This window comes from Eptesicus fuscus, chromosome 7 (genome assembly GCF_027574615.1).
Source record: "Eptesicus fuscus isolate TK198812 chromosome 7, DD_ASM_mEF_20220401, whole genome shotgun sequence".
NCBI lineage: Eukaryota > Metazoa > Chordata > Mammalia > Chiroptera > Vespertilionidae > Eptesicus > Eptesicus fuscus.
Genome location: NC_072479.1, coordinates 69,607,129 through 69,624,125, shown reverse-complemented (window position 1 = coordinate 69,624,125; position 16,997 = coordinate 69,607,129). Strand labels below are relative to the sequence as shown.

General features: G+C 41.3%; 1 protein-coding gene across 1 annotated transcript in view; it reads left to right on the top strand.

Moving 5' to 3' along the window:
• FGD4 (FYVE, RhoGEF and PH domain containing 4) overlaps positions 1-16,997 on the top strand; it is a 211,958-nt gene that overhangs the window by 34,925 nt on the left and 160,036 nt on the right. The window lies entirely within an intron of this gene.

Here is a 16,997-nt window from a genome sequence, read left to right as displayed (position 1 = left end):
ACATTGGAGAAGATTACTGAACTTTTAGGCATAATAGAAATGATCAAAAATACATCCCTTGGAGAGGGGAGAAGAATGGGGGATTGGGGAGGAAAAGAGGATAAGTGAGCTGTGGACAACATTAAACAGCCTGATATAATACACTTGTAATCCCTGAAGGATAGAAGGCAGGGATGGGGACGGGAAAGAAATGGAAGAAATAGCCAAAATATTCCCAAATTTGATGAAAACAGTAAATTCATAGATCTAAGAAGCTCAGTAAACTGAAAGCACAAGAAACACTAAGAAAGTTACACAGAAGTACATCATACTCAGATTGTTCAAAACCAGTGATAAGAACCTTTTAAAACAGCCAGCTGGAGGGAGGATTTATTACATATGGAGAAATAAAGATAAGGATCTTTGATAGCTGATTTCTCCTCTGAAACAATGCAGCAAGAAAACAAAGGAGCAACATCTTTACAGTACTCAAAGAAAGAAACTGTAAACCTAGAATTTTATACTCACAGAAAATATCTTTCAAAAGGGAAAGTAAAATGGGGAGGTGGTTGGGAGATGGGCAGAAAATGGGAAGAGGAGTAAGTACAGACTTCCAGTTATAAAATCAGTCACAGGTATGTAATGTGCAGCATAGGGAAGAGTCAGTAATCCTATGTAATAAAAGGCTACTAGGCAAATTGTCCCTACGGGTGGGAGTTTGACTGACCAGGAGGTAGACATGTGCTGATCACCAGGAGGCAGCATGGAACATGGCGGGTGTTGGCAATATGGCGCTGGCAGCGAGCAGCAGTGGAGGTGCTGCCGGCCCGACAAGAGTGGGACCCCGGCAGGATGGTGGAGCAGGTGAGCGGGTGGCGCCAGGCCAAGGCGGGTGTGAAGGGAGGCCCCAGCCAGCAGCCGGCAGCCACTAGGGACCCTACCCATGCATGAATTTTGTGCACTGGGCCTCTAGTATTATAATAACTATGTATTGTGACAAGCTAATATATATCAACTATAATTAAAAAAATGATTATAGGTAAAATAACATTTTATATATTGATTGATTTTAAATCTTTATTGTTGTATTACACATGTCCCCTTCCTCTCCTCCCCCCCCCCCCCCCCCCGTTGACCTCCTTTAGCCCACTACTGCCCCCTGCCCCAGGCTTTTAGCACCCTGTTGTCTATGTCCATGGGTTATGCATATAGGCATACAAGTTCTTTGGTTGATCTCTTCCCACCCACTCACCCTCCCCTCGCCTTCCCTCTGAGGTTGGACAGTCTGTTCCATGCTTCTATGTCTCTGGATCTATTTTGTTTTTCAGTTTATTTTGTTCATTAAATTCCATATGAGTGAGATCATGTGCTACTTATCTTTGTCTGACTGGCTTATTTCGCTTAGCATAATACTCTCCAGGTAAATAAGGACATTTTAGATGTCAGACATGCAAAAGCCCATACAACTCATTACCAAGTAGATGGGCTTTCAGGTGCTCTGTTTGATTAAGCACAGATAATTTAATAGACAGACCTTAGCTGGGCCAATCAGAATATGCTTCTAGGAATGTGCATGTTGGACTGTGAAAATCATATTAATATGTGGAATTGGGGCCTGTGTGTGTAAAGGAAAGACTATTCCATGATGTGAGTGCTGCCTGAGCGTCGCTGGAGCTGCCCGATAGATCCAGATGAAAAATAAATTCCCTCAGAGATTGCCTGAGGGACCCCAGCCCTAGGCCCCACAGCAGGGGTAGGGAACCTTTTTTTCTGCCAAGGGCCATCTGGATATTTCTAATATCATTCGAGGGCCGTACAAAAGTATCAACTTAAAAATTAGCCTGCTGCATTTGGTCAAACATTAAATTAACACCCCCCCTCATGCCTTGGCAGAACCAGACAAAATGATTTTGCAGGCCTCATACCAAAGCGAGCTGGTGTGTGATGGTTCCTGGAACAGGCCGTTGCTCTGCCCCAGGAAAACAAGATAAGCATTTCCCCCTTATCTTCACGGGGTCACACCCTAAAACCCCTGTCCATCTTGCCCAGGCCTCTGTAACCCCTTAGCACCAGCGGCACAGGGGGAGGGTATCCATGGTGTCTCACCGCCACCCAGCAGGGCTCCTCTCACGTAAGTTTCCTTAATATACTCTCAAATGTAATAAAGCTGTCAGCCTCTTCTTTTGGCCCCCCGGCTGGGACATTTTCCCAACAGCGTGGTAGGCCAGGGAGGCTGACTAGCAGAGAAGGCTACCGGAAAAAGCATGGTCCTTGACAGGAGACATGAAGGCCAGAAGCAGGCACTCCCTTGATTTCTTGTGGCCTTCCCATTCCCAGTTCTTTCCTGAGTCTGAGTTGCAGGCCTGCGTTTGGGTTCTGTGAGAAGCCAGTCTATCTTTAGCATAAACTTACCTCTTTTTATGTCAGCTCTACTACAGGTTCTTGGATACTTGTCACACACACATAAAAAACCCAAAAAGATCAGTTCCAAATTTTCTTCCTTGTTTATTTTAATGTAAATAATGATGCTGAGGTCACATTAAACATAAAAGAACAGAAATAATAGTCAGTCATAAGGATTTAGCATTTCTAGGCCCATCATGTTGTCTTGGTGAACATGAAGGCCTTGAATTTATGTTGCATCATGGAGGGGAAAGACGCTATAACTTTTTTTAAAATACATTTTTATTGATTTCAGAGAAAAAGGGGGAGAGAGAGAGAGAGAGATCAATGATGAGAGAAATCATTGATCAGCTGCCTCCTGCATGCCCCACACTGGAAATCGAGCCCACAATGCTGGCATGTGCCCTGACCGGGAATCCAACCATGACCTCCTGGTTTATAGGTCAACACTCAACCACTGAGACACGCTGGCCGGGCAAGACACTGTAACTTTTAAAGTTAGTTCCCGTTGTCACCATCTAATGTGCCCAGGCAGCCAGAAGTGGTTGAAAAAATGAGGAAAACAGTACTTCTCAATGTTGGAGGTGAATTCCGGGAAAAATTAGGGTTTAACATATGTCTTATTTGCTTTTCAACTGTTCTCCACAAGATACTCATATGTTCTGGTTGTTAGTAGACATGTAAATTTTTAATTTTCACGACCTAAAGTCTTCTAAAAGAACGAGTTCATTGGGTCATTGCTGGCAAGAAAAAGAAGACCAGGTCCTGGGGCATGAAGTTGAAACCACCATCTGCAGTGCCAGGGGGAAATGCAAAGTCTCCGCAGCCCAGTATTGGTGATCCAGCACCTCTTTATACTTCAAGTGGGGAGAAGGATGTAAGTTGTTTTGAAAGAATGTACATTGGCTGTCAGTGAAGGGATGGGAAAAGGTCGAGAGGGGCTAGTTCTGGGATAGGCTCCGCAGAGTCCCTAAGGAAGAGGTGTTTGCTCTTTTGGATTGGTTGTGGGCTACATTTTGGAAAGTTCATGTGTAAACAAGAAGCGGAGGCTGCTGTGCTCTCTAGACAGGAGCGGAAATAGCCACCTGGAAGTTAATTCTCGGAGTTGCAGCATACACTCAGGAATGTGAGCAGTCTTGATAGCTGGCCCCTAGCTACCAACAGACTAAATGCCCTGTCTCTTTTGCTCACTCTCCAGCCCACTGTCATTTAATTTAGAACACCTCAAAATGTTTCTTTTTGTCAGATAGAATCTTTGATTTTGCCCTTCTGTCAATCACTAGTCTTTTTTTAAGCTTTTTAAAAATGTTTCTTAAAATCACGAAGGTTTTATAAACAGAACGGAGGCCATAGATCCAGCTTCTGAGTCCATACCAAATGATTGTTTTAAACAAGTTTCAATTTCTATTCGTCTGTATTTGTAATCTAGAAGTTTTGTTTTACCTTTTTTCATTTAATTCATCAGGATCATAAGTATGCTTTTGACCAAGTATTTTGCTGGTAAATAACTTAAATTGACCAGACTCCAATTTAGAATCTCAGAAAATTCTTTTAATAGCTGCCCTTTTAAAATCCTCAGTGCCCTTGTTTCTAACAAAGCATCTTGTGATCCTTTGTATTTTTCTTCCTTTCTGGGTGAAGTGACAGAGCATTAAAGTCTTCTATGAAGGTTTTGGTGATCTAAATACTGTTTGGGGAGCTTTGACCTACTTAGGATGGTTTTGTGCTGGAATCCCCAGGGTAACTGCTACAGAATTGCTCCGTGTGAATGCATTGAAACTTCCCCCTTGTCAGAACTTTTATTACAGCAACACAATGAAGCAGCATGCAGCCAAAAAGAAGCGAGGAAGGTTGCATTGTACTTGACTTCCTTGAATTAAGTTTTATTCATCTCAATGTTTTCTAAGGATACTTTAACAGTAATCTTGTGAACAAGGATTTCCCAGCAACAGTTGCTTGCCATGTGTGTTCCTTCTCTACATATTCTCCAGGTTGAGAAGCACCTTTATCCATTTTGTTTAATAGGACATTATACTTGAAAGTTTTACTTTACACTTAGAGCTTTTTTAGGCATAGGGCTCTACACTACCAGGATCATTGTATTTAAACATAATGTTATACATTTTTAAATGTTTGCATTTATTAATATTCCATTTTTGTGGTTGACTGCAGAAGGTCTGTGTGTGTCATTTGCTCTATCTCTTCAGGGTTGGATCATTTGCAGTGGACTTCTTCCCTAACCATTTCAGTTTATTTTTTTAATGCAAGGAGATATCCACCTATAAATTAGAAAAAAAGAATCAGTTAACATAAGAAAACAAGCAGGGCATGTTCTGTGTGGTCATTATCAAGGTGAATTTGAGGATATGGGATGTTAAAACTAGATATTGTGATGAATATAGAGGTGTGTTAATGTTCTTTTGGCCTCTAGGAGGCAGCATAATCTAGTTCAAATTTCTGGATTTTGAATAAGGAAATTTGGTCCTGTCTCATTTTAAGAACTTGGCCTGCATGAAAATATTTGTCCTCTGAATCATAAAGTTACCCTGGGAATGAATAAACTAACAGCTGTTAGTCACAGAATCCCACAGAAGGAGATATTGTGATTGTGTTATTTTCTTTGTATTTAAAAAGAAAGAGTAATTATTGTGATTGCCATAGCAGGAGCCTAATGGTTGCAAAAGTAAAAGGAATTAGTAATTTTAATGGGTGGGTACTTGTCCATTTGCAGACCACAATTCTTTGGGGCAAATGCTCTGCAAGCATTACTGCCAGGAAAGTGAGTTTGGGTCTCTTATTTCTAGCTGGTGTTTTTGCTAAAGTACTACTATGTTACGTTTGTTTAGAGGTAATTCGAATAAAATCATTTAGCAGTGTTGTAGCTCTCCTATACTAGTAGCTATTATTAAAAACTATCTAGCCCTGGCTGGTTAGAGTGTCAGCCCTCGTCCTGAAGGGTCTCGGGTTTGATTCCCAGTAAAGGGCATGTACTTGGGCTGCAGGTTTGATCCAGGTCCGGGGCACATGTGGGAGGCAACCAATCCATGCGTCTCTCACATCGTGGTTTTTTTCTCTCTGTCCCCCCCCCCCCCTTTCACTTTCTCTAAAGAAATCAATGGGAAAATATCCTCAGTGAGGATTAACAAACAAGCAAAAACTATTTAAAATTGGTTGAAATTCAGGCAATACATTATGTCAATTTTTTCACTGTAATTGGATAATTTTGGATGTGACCAAAATGTACTCACGATGTGACTATTGCTGGATTCAGGAGAATAGGAACTGAGACTGAGCTTTAAGGGGACAGTAGGTGAGCAGTCATCCTGTAGCCTATTTTTCTTCCTTTCCCTGTTCTTGTGGCACCTGAATAATTGCTATTTAGTGACTTGGAGAGAGTATGATAGTAAAAGAAAAATGCCCCTTGGTTCTTCAGGAATTGCCACTTTTAGGAGAATATATTCTGCCCAACACTCAAAGGTCAGTTTAGAAGGCAATGGAACTGGTGGGAGGATTTATTTATAACCTTATTTATAAGATTGATATTATTGTTATTGTCATTAATTTAATGTTGGACCCATTTCAACCAAAACCTCTTAAAGTTCAGATTGTGCTCTTTAATCCTTGAGTGAACTTAATCCAGAACTGTTTAACTAAAGTAATCAAAGTTAATCTGAAAGAGCTGATGGACATTAAGAAAAATTAAAGCTGCTGTATATTCTAAAGAAGTCCATTAGTTCTTTTGCACAAAGAGATGCAGTCCTTTAAAATGGAAGTCCTTGTGAACAAATAATCTGGCATTTTCTTGTTTGAATCATCTGAGCTGGGATTCTTCTCCTCCTCCTCTTCTCTTCCTCCTCCTCCTCCTCTTCTCTTCCTCCTCCTCTCCCTCCTCTTCCTCCTCCTGCTCCTCCTCCTCCTCCTCCTCCTCTCCCTCCTCTTCCTCCTCTTCCTCCTCCTGCTCCTCAGCCTCCTCCTCCTCCTCCTCCTCTTCTCCCTTCTCTTCCTCCTCCTGCTCCTCCGCCTCCTCCTCCTCCTCCTCTTCTCCCTTCTCTTCCTCCTCATCCTCCTCCCCCTCTTCTTCCTCCTCCTCCCCCTTCTGCTCCTTCCCCTCCTCTTCCTCCCCCTCCCCCTTCTCTTCCCCTTCTTCTCCCTCCTCCCCCTCATCTTCACTCTCTTCCTCCCCCACCTCTTCACTCTCCTCCTCCTCCTCCTCCTCCTCCTCCTCAGTAAATGTTCATTTAAATGTTTGTTGTTTTTGCATTAACAGGGTAATATTGGGGACAAAATGGAAATGAGGGAACATGAGCTGGTATAACCAGTTCTGAGCTCTATAATGGGCAGGTGTGTACTTGATGAAGGAATTAAATTATTTGGAAACCTTTAGATTTTAAAAAGAAAAATAGGACTCTATTCTCTACTTTTCATGTATTCCATATTATATCATTAGAAAGTTACTTATCTGTAAACATATAATTTCAACCAAGAAAAACAGTGTTGTTTCTAAAAGTATTCTGTCTCAATATTGCTTATCATTTTTATTTTAAACTAGGAATCAGAGGTAATGAAGTAGAATCACTGTGAGACATTTTATATTTTAGCCAGAGTGTCTAGGAGGGTCATTTTTGCCCATTAATTTAATTCAGGACTACTACACCCCAAATAATAAAGCCTAAAGATATAATGATCTTCTTAAGATGGGGAATTGTGCGAACTAGATTACTTTTCTTGTCATTTACAACTGTCCTCATTTTGGAACTAGTCTACCCAATGCATGCCACAAGTTTACATCACAAATACACTGCAGTGTCTGTAGAACGAGGAGGGAAATTTCTAATATCTAATTGCTAGGGTCTTTTTGTAAGAAAAGACAGCCTGTGCTTGATTTGTCAAATTAATATGGAATAATATGTACTGTTACAGCATTTTGTGAACTTCAAGGATGTCCTCAGATTCAAAAGTTGTGTTTTGCATGTGTTTATGTGTGAGTGCATACATATGTAGGCTGCGCTATTTCATTAAAAATTATCATGGGAGCCCGCCTGTGTGGTCAGTAGTTGATCATCAACCTATGAACCAGGAGATCATGGTTTGATTCTTGGTCAGGGCACATGCCCTGGTTGTGGGCTCCATCCCCTAGTATGGGGCATGCAGGAGGCAGCTGATTCTCTCTCATCATTGATGTTTCTATCTATCTCCCTCTCTCTTCCTCTCTGAAATCAATGAAAAAAAATTAAAAAATGAGTATGATTACAAAGGTGAAGGTATTAAGAAGTACAAATTGACAGTTACAAAATAATCATAAGGATGTAAAGGACAGCAAGGGGAATATAATCAATAATCCTATATAATAAAACCCTAATAAGCAAATCAACCGAACAGTGGAATGACTTGTCGCTATGATGCACACTGACCACCAGGGGGCAGATGCTCAATGCAGGAGCTGCCCCCTGGTGGTCAGTGCACTCCTACAGGGGGAGCGCTGCTCAGCCAGAAGCTGGGCTCACTGCTGGCGAGTGGAGCAGTGGTGGTGGGAGCCTCTCCTGCCTCTGCTGCAGTGCTAAGGACCCCTCAGGGGATGTCTGGGGCTAAGCTGGCAGGCGGACATCCCCTAAGGGGTCCCAGACTGTGAGAGGGCGCAGGCCGGGCTGAGGGACACCCCCAAAACCCCCAGTGCATGAATGTCATGCACTGGGCCTCTAGTATTGTAATAACTATATATGGTGTCAGGTGGGTTCTAGACTTATTGGGGATCACTTCATAAGTTATATAACTGTCCAAACACTGTGCTGTCCATCTAAAACGAATATAATATTTAATGTCAATTGTAATTAAACAACAAATAAATAAAAAATGGTCTGCTTATTAGGTACTATTAAAACATTTTACATTGTTATTTGTGAAAAGAACAGTATGTAGCATATTACTAATCAAATGCAAATTTTGGTAGAGACCAGAGTCCTAGGGCTTTAAGGGAGCTTGGAGAATATCTAGTATTTCGATCTTTTAGTCTGCTCCAATGACCAAATCTATAATGATAAAAATGTAATATGCTAATTAAACTGGACGTCCTTCCGAATGACTTTCTGGATGAAGATGCAGAGGTGGGGACCGAGGCAGAGGTGTTCACCAAGGCAGGCAGGGGCCGAGGCAGAGGCGGCCACCGTGGTGGCAAGGGCCAAGATCCTTGCACAAATTTCATGCATCGGGCCTCTAGTTGTGTGTATAAGGATGCTAAGCCTCCCTTCAGAGAGGCAGAGCTTTGAATATGAATCCCCCGTCTCCTTTACTTGCTGCAAGTAAATAAAGCTACCTTGGGACAACCATGCCTTGTTTTTGAATAAGAGCACTGCAAACTGTGAAACCTTTGAGTTCAGTAACAATAGGATAAGAAGGTGACCACAAAAGTAAATCAGAATTATCACGAAGATTCTTTGAAATCTGAATTGACATCCACTGTTGTTAAGTATGAACTTTGGCTTCTGTTTTATCATGCCTTGAGATATTAACTAATATTACAAAGCCAATATTTAAAACTGTTTTTCTGTTTTATTTCATCTTATTAACAGTTCTATTTTGTGTATATTTTGTAATATATTAGTAGTGAAGTGTATATATAGAATTTAGAAATGTTCATATCCTGGGGTGCAGAGTCAAAAAGTTTTAATGGTTTGTATGATGAAAACATTGGAGGTGACTAATTTAGAGAAAGAGGTTGAAAAACTAAGGCAAAGAGGGGTTGGTCTTTTGAGTGAGGCAGGATAGTAAGAAGCTAGGAAAATTCCTTTGCAAGTGGAATGGGAAAACAGAGAGCTGAACAAACTGGCTGAACAATTTACAGCCAGGTATGGAAGGATCCTGGAGATAACATCTAGGCTTTGGTTGTATTTCAGCTCCAGGCCCAGAAAAGCAGCAAAACCAGGTGGGCTACAATGACTCATAACCCCCTTTCCCTGGAGCTGACCAGTCAGTGGAGACCACGACCCTGAAAGGACTCACCTGGAAAATCTGATTCAGGAGCATGCCCATGCCTTTCCCTTCCCTCCCTTTTCCTTAAACTCTAAGCATCCCCATGCCTTTCCCTTCCCTCCCTTTTCCTTAAACTCTAAGCATCCCCATGAGACTTGAAACTGAGTCCATAACTCATCCTCCGCTAACCCCCCCAAAGCAGCCCTGCCTACGCTCATTTCTTTCCTATAACATTTCTTGGAAGCCAAAGCAGCCTCACATAGGTTCTCTCCTCTTGCTTCTTCTGCCCTAAGACCTTACTTTGTTTCACTGTCCCTAGCTTTAATACTCTCAAAATCCCCTGCAATATGCCCAGCTGGGGTGGCTCAGTGGTTGAGCATTGACCCATGAACTAAGAGGTCACTGGTTTGATTCCCGGTCAGGGCACTTGCCTGGGTTGTGGACTCAATCCCCAGAAGTGGGTATACAGGCGGCAGCCAATGGATGTTTCTCTCTCATTGATGTTTCTCTCTCTCTCTCTCCCTTCTCCCTTCCTCTAAAAAAAAGAAAAAATTAAAAAGTCACCCGGGACTCGTATTGTGAAATCTTTCCTGCACAAAGTCAAGAACCCCACAGTACTGCCAGCCCTGGGCAGGCCTGCTTCAGGCTGTCCTCTTTCCGTTAACGTGAAGATTAACGTGAAGACCTATTTAGATTCTGCCAGGTGTTGTAGTCTGTGGCTTACATTTTAGTGTATGCAATGTGACATAACATTAACGGTAATCCAGCCAAATAGATGTTGACATTTTATAAATGGAGATCATACTTACTGTACTGTGGATTCTGTATGTCAGCTGAGCTCTCTTCAAAACCCACAGTCTTTCTACATATTGTTTTTCTTGAATAATAGGGCACTGGAAAAACTAAAATAAAGACTACCTGTAACTAATTTTCTCCAGCATATTACTAATGAATTTTTTATGAGGTTGTATTGGTAGCAACCCTCCCTGAGACATCTAATCCAGAGCTCAGGTGTGTAATTGTTTCTATGTGAGGGGTCCATCACTTATGTACCGTGTTCAAAATTCATATTGATTCTTCTAAGTTTGTGTTAGATAGTGGAATATTCAGTTGGGGAAAACTAGTTTTCATCTGGGAAATGATCATATTTTGAATTGGGAGAATGTGAGGAGAAAACATAACTATTCAAGCAACTAAAACCGGTGTCAATACAAATTTACTGATTGTTGTCCTTTTCAGATAAAGGTCTTCATGGCTCCTTATGACTCCTGTGTCTCTAGGCTTGTAAGAAAGTTTTCAAATGATTTCTTCAGTCTTAGAAGCTAACAAGATGAAGATAAAGGCCACAATGCTTACCTGCCACAATGCTGATGAGTTTAGTAGTCATACTTCCATTTTTATTCATCTGTTTCTCTGATTATTTTGACGTCTTTTTGCCAGGTGGTATATTTGTCTGCCATGAACTTATAGAACTCACAGAGTGGAATTTGAATGAACCTTTTTGCACAAAGTACTGAGAGATGCTATAAAACAAACAGAAACTTTCCTGGGGGAATTTCAAGAATGTTGTGAATTTTAAAAATAGCAGTAACTGTGTCTCTTGTTCCTGGCTTATGCTCTTTGTCCTATGATATTATCTTTCCTTTTGGCTTTCTTTTTTTTTTTTTTTTTAAGATTTTTTTATTGATTTTTAGAGATGGAGGAAGGGAGAGGGAGAGACAGAGAGAGAAACATTGATATTAGTGACATTGATCTGCTGCCCCCTGTGCACCTCCTACCCTCCTCCTACCCAAGCCAAGCCACCGGCAACTCTGGCAAATGCCCTGAAGGGGAATTGAACAAGCAATCCCTATCCCCACCACACCCTGCAGAGGAGGACCCCAGCCAACTGAGCCACATCAGCCAGGACCTTCCTTTTGGGCTTTTTAAAGGTCTTCACTGTGACCTTCTTAGTCTTGAATTTGGTTTGTTTTCTGCTGATTATCAGGTGGTTAATGACAAGTACTAGTAAACACTACATTTGTGTCATAGGAAAGTTGGCAAAAAAATTACTTTTCCATTCTTGATGTGGCAGCCTTAAATGCCTTCGCAGCTTATTCCATGGTTTGCCTTTTCTGGCGAGTGTCAAATACAATGACACATACAAAACTTTTAAGTACTCAGTAATCACTTGCTGTTATTACATTAGTTTCTCCTGCATTTGACTCTCTCCCTTTTCTGGCTGAAAGCTATTAACTTTCACTTCATATATTCTCTCTAGGGTTTGCTCACCTTTTACATCAATGCTGATGAAACCCTACCATGCACTAGCATTTGCTTTCTGTCAATTTATTTTTCACCTATGAGGAAGCCACTATATACTTTTATTTAAAACAAAACTTAATTTTTATCCAACTAGGTTTCCATGTATTGCTAAAAATAGACCAAAGACGAGCCAATTCGTCAGTGAAAAATGCTTGGGACCCTACTTCGCTTCCTAAGGGGTACCACCTCTCCCCCCGTTATTTAAAGAAAGAACCAGAATGATAATACGAGAGAGAGAGAGAGAGTACAACTACCACATGTCGGGCACAATGCCTAGCTGTTTAGTACACATTATAGAATGTATTATCCCCATTTTACATTGGAGTCTTGTGGCGCTTGCCTGGTGACTGAGAAAGAACATGGTTGGCTCAGGGAAAGGCCAGGCCCTTTCTGTCTTTTGAACATAACGAGTCAACATTACTTTAGTCATGTGAATTCTGTTGCCACTAGGTGGCAAGACAGAGGCAAGAATGCTAGACAGATTTAAGGAAACCTTTGCAGCAGCGGTCACCAACCGGTAGTCTAAGGACCACTGGTGGTCTGTGAGGTCCGAAAGGTTGGCGACCGCTGATCTATAAGATTAGGAAGACTGGTCAGCCCATACCTGTAGGGTTGGGAGGGGTAGTGAGAGGCCAGTCAGGGTACTACAGGGAAAGAATTGGGGTCCTAGAGTTTATTTCTCTGTTACCTCTTTTAATTCTACCTCTGGTGATGAAATTTCTGGTAATGGAATTTATTACTTAGCATGTGTCATCTTAAAGGCATGAGTCATAAAATCTTAGCCATCACAAACTTTGCAAAGTTCGGCCTTCAGGGAGACTTTATAGATGCACAATTAGAGGGCCATAGAAATTGGCTTTCACAAGACCTCATAGCAAGTCACTGGCTGTACTCTTGAATTCCATTTCTGTACCAGTTAAGGTATTGTTGTGAGTGCGGTCTATTTATGGAACAAATTAGAATCTGGAAGATGTTCCAGATTCTACTGGCTGGTTATTCATAATCCTGAGTGTAGAACCTATTTATCACAACCAAACACTGCTAGTCAACGATCAGTAATGACCAAACTTGCCAGTCCTATAACTGTAAGAAAATGACCTTTTTAGGTCATCACTTCACAGGCAAAACTATAACAGCGCAGCGGCTTCAGCACTTTGGTACTTAGAGGATTGTGAGGATTAAAGGAGAAAGCCTGCATGGGTTGCTGGCCTGTAATCTAGTACAATACCTGGAATTAATTAAATGTTTTCCCCTCTGCATCTGCCCCCTCCCCAGTAAATCTTTTCATATGTTTGTCTCTTGTCTCGAAAATGTGTTGGTTTTCTGTACATACTGACAATCAGTTGGAACCAGAGTGCTGAAGTGGGAGAGAACACTTTCTTCTCAAGAGCCCATCCTTTTAAACTGTCTTCTTTTTCTTTGTCAGAGCAATGGGCTTCTAAAAAGTAGTGTTTCCATGGGAACTGAATATGTAAATATTTTTTCAGTTATTTTTAGGAGAGTAGTCAGTAACTATGCTTTCAAATAGTGACTTTCAAATTTTTTAACTACAACCCAGTACAGTACTGCGGGTATACATGCGTGTGTGTGTGTGTGTGTGTGTGTGTGTGTATGTGTGTGTGTCTGAAATAGATCTTATCCTGTGTGCTTATACACTTGGCTATTTACTATTGGATCCACTAAATGGCATAGTATCACAGTTTGAAAAAATCTTCTTCCTTAGAGAAAAAAATAATCAGAAAGCATTCCTTTTAGCTTTATTTTCTCTCTTAACTGAAGACTTTCTAGGTTGGCAATATCCAGGGCTGCATTTAAAATGAGAAGGTTACGTAGCTCTTGAGAGATGTAGCATTGGATCCTAGGCCTTGGAGCTTCAAATAGTATTTGGGGACACTGACATTTTTGTCAGCTCACCCCACACTTACTTGTGTCATCGCGATGATTAAAGCAAGGCAGTGAGAACAGAAAGAAAATGCAACGTAAGTACTGTGACTCACAGCTGACATTTTGGCTAACACTTTTACTCACCCTGTATGTCTTTTGTGGGTGAATTCTAACCTTGTTTCTTGCAGTTCTTGGATCAGTGGGCTGGTGTTAAGTCACATCGCCTGACAAATCCACTTGAGACAACCTTAGCAGTTCAGGTGTGATCTGTTGAAGGAAACACCTGCCGCCCTAGTTGCTGATGGAGTAGGGCAGCCATCCTGACGGGGGCCTTCTTGTTCCTAACGGTGTGTGTGATCTTATTTGGGCCTCAGAGTAAAGATGAAATTGTCGTCTTTATTCAAAACACAAACAAGCAAACGAAACCCAAGGATTCAAGAGTCTTGCTATCCTACTCTGTAGCTAGTAGGTGAGAATAAAGCTTCAGCACAGTTCTGCCTTACTACTAACAACCTTGATTTCCAAAATCCTTTGTAATATATAATTAAAAGTGTCAGTGTCAAGAGTACCTTTGTTGTGGATTAATACTAAATAGGAATTCTTTGGGAGAGAAATTAGTTTGACGGGAGTATAGCACAAGAAATACATCATTGTTTAAAGGCAAGTAACTCTTTCATCTTGACTTTGTCCTTCAAATATTTATGAAGTCCTCACTGAAGGACCATTGATACCATCCCCACAAATATGTTTTTCTTTTCCTTTGTGCAGCAAACCTGTGCTAAATGCCCACCATCTTTGCTGTTTTTGTTCTGAAGAAACCTGTGAAGTAAGGGGGCAGGCGGTGTCATTGTTGGCAACACTGCGGTCAGAAGGTTGTGTGAGAGTTGAAATGAGAACTCAGGTCTTCAGCCTGCCCACTGCTATGCAGAAGTATTAACTTCGTGTGGGCAGAGTAACTGAATGTCTTAAGTAAAGGCCACATGTCACAAATGGCAAAGGAAGAGAACCACACATTGCATTTGCTTCTTGGGCTTAGAATGCAGCCACACCAAGACTGTTTTGTCAGTGTCCTATAAAGAGACCCCATAAGGGAAAAATTAAGTTCTTCGCTTACTGGGTATTTCACAAAGCCAGTAGGTAGTCAACTCAACAGGTAGAAATATTTTTTAAGTCATGATTTTTCTTTATGTCCTCCGTTTTTATTGAAGCTTTGGTAAGCACTTAATTTGCATGTGACCCAATGAACCGTGCTGTGTAAATAAACACTGGATTAGATATAGTTTCTAAGTGTGTTTGGCCTCATCCAGCAGAAATTCTTGATTCTACAGATGATGAAAGAAAAAAGACGAGGGTGAGTAGGGCATTTACATTATATAAACATCGAAAGGCTGATTAAATAAGAATGGATAGTTTGTTGAGAGCTTCCTATGTCCCATGCAGTGTTCAAAATGTTTTACACATTTTATCTCATGTGGGATTTTATCTGGAAATCCTGGTAAAAATAGATACCATTATTATTCCAATTTTTTTTTTTTTTACAGATGAGAAAACCAAGCCACTAATAGTTTAGCTTAATATTGAGGGTCATATTTTGATAAGTGATGGAACAAGTATGATCTGACTTGAGATCCTATGCTTTTTTTTTTTTTTTAATATTGATTTCAGAGAGGAAGGGAGAAGGAGAGAGAGAGAGAAACATCAGTGGTGAGAGAAAATCATTGATCAGCTGCCTCTTGCATGCCCCAAACTGGGGACCGAGCCCGCAACCTGGGCATGTGCCCTGACCTCTTAGTGCATGGGTTGATGCTCAATCATGAGCTACACTGGCTGGGTCATTTCTCTTTTTTGGGATCTAATAAGTAAGGGATAGTAAGGTGTGCCTCGCTATGTCCTCTCCCGGCATACTCAGGCAGCCCCACACAATGTGGTTTGCTGGAGAGCACCATGGTAGGAAGGAAGGTTAAGCATGCCCTGGTCACAGGAGGCCATTTGTCTCTTGTTGAATGACTTTTCCTGTGTGCATGTTAAACTGCTGGTAGCCAGGCTATGACTTCCCAAGGGGACTACCTGTATTAGTCAGGATTCTCCAGAGAAACAGAACCAGTAGGATTTGTGTGTGTGTGTGTGTGTGTGTGTGTGTGTGTGTGTGTGTGTCCCCGTCCGGCCATGTGCATGTGTGCACACATGTACACATACAAGTATTTTATGAGGAATTGGTGAATGTGTTTATGCAGCTTGGCAAGCCCAGATCTGCAGTGTGGGCCAGCAGGTTCCAGACCCAGGAGAGCCAGTGGTCCAGATTGAAGTCCAAAGGTAGTCTGCTGGAGAATTTTCTCTTGTTCAGGCAGACTGGGCTTTTTGTTCTATTCTGTCTCAACTGATTGAATGAGACCTATCCACATTAAGGAGAGCCATCTGCTTACTCAGAGTTCACCGATTTAAATGTTAATCTCATCCAAAAAGTCTCTGCAGTTGATGCATAGAATTGGCCATCACAGCCCCGATGGGATATGCTTACAGGTGTAAGGCTCCTTCAAGGATATCAGCCTTCACCACCCCCTGGGGGCCGTATGTTGAACCCACCCCAACCTCAGAATTTCTCTTAAATGCCAACATTTTTTAGTTAAATGTGTTAGGTAGAGATTCTATAACCTGTCTGAATTGAATTAATGGATAAGGAAAAATAGAAATGCAAGGAATTTAGGGAAGTAGTGAGTGAAGAGGGTGTGGGGTAGAGTTTAGTATAGTTAGATGGCTTGCCACCTGTCATGAGGATTATAGTTTGACAAGAGAACAATAAAGCCCCTTTTTTTGTGACTGCCATACACGGTGCAGTGGGGACCTTCTTAGAACCTTCTCTTAGATCTACGTGAAAATCCCATCGCCGTTCAGTCGGAGAATGGCTTGGTGTGGGACCTTTGGAACTCAGGTTCTCCTGTGCAGCGATTGAGTTCTCACCGACTCTCACTGCTGCTGCCTCCTCAGAGGACTCCTTGTGGTGCTGGGCAACTCATGGGTTGAAGAATTGGATAGATGAAAAACATAATTTGTTTACATAGCAGCTATCTTTTGAGCCATATTATCTCCTGTCAACCTTGGGACAATATAATAAAGTAGAGGGGGTGATTATTGCTATTCATACTTTCAGGTAGAGCAGCTACAAGTCAGTGTAGGACAGTATTTTTGCATCTAATTGCTTAGTAAATGTTTAGTTTAAAAGAAGTCATATTATTTCTGTATTCTTTCTCTTTCTTACCTCTGATTTTTCTGGCAGCTCACATTTGAGTGCTTACTATGTGAAGAATGTTGTGTTATTTTTTTTTTTTAGGTGAAATTAAGCAAATAGCATTTAGATTTGCTCCTTGCGGGATTTTTAATGAGATTAATTTATCTCAGTATTGCATTGGAAATAAAGGGCTTAACACTAAATATTATATATCACTAAATAATACATAGAGCAT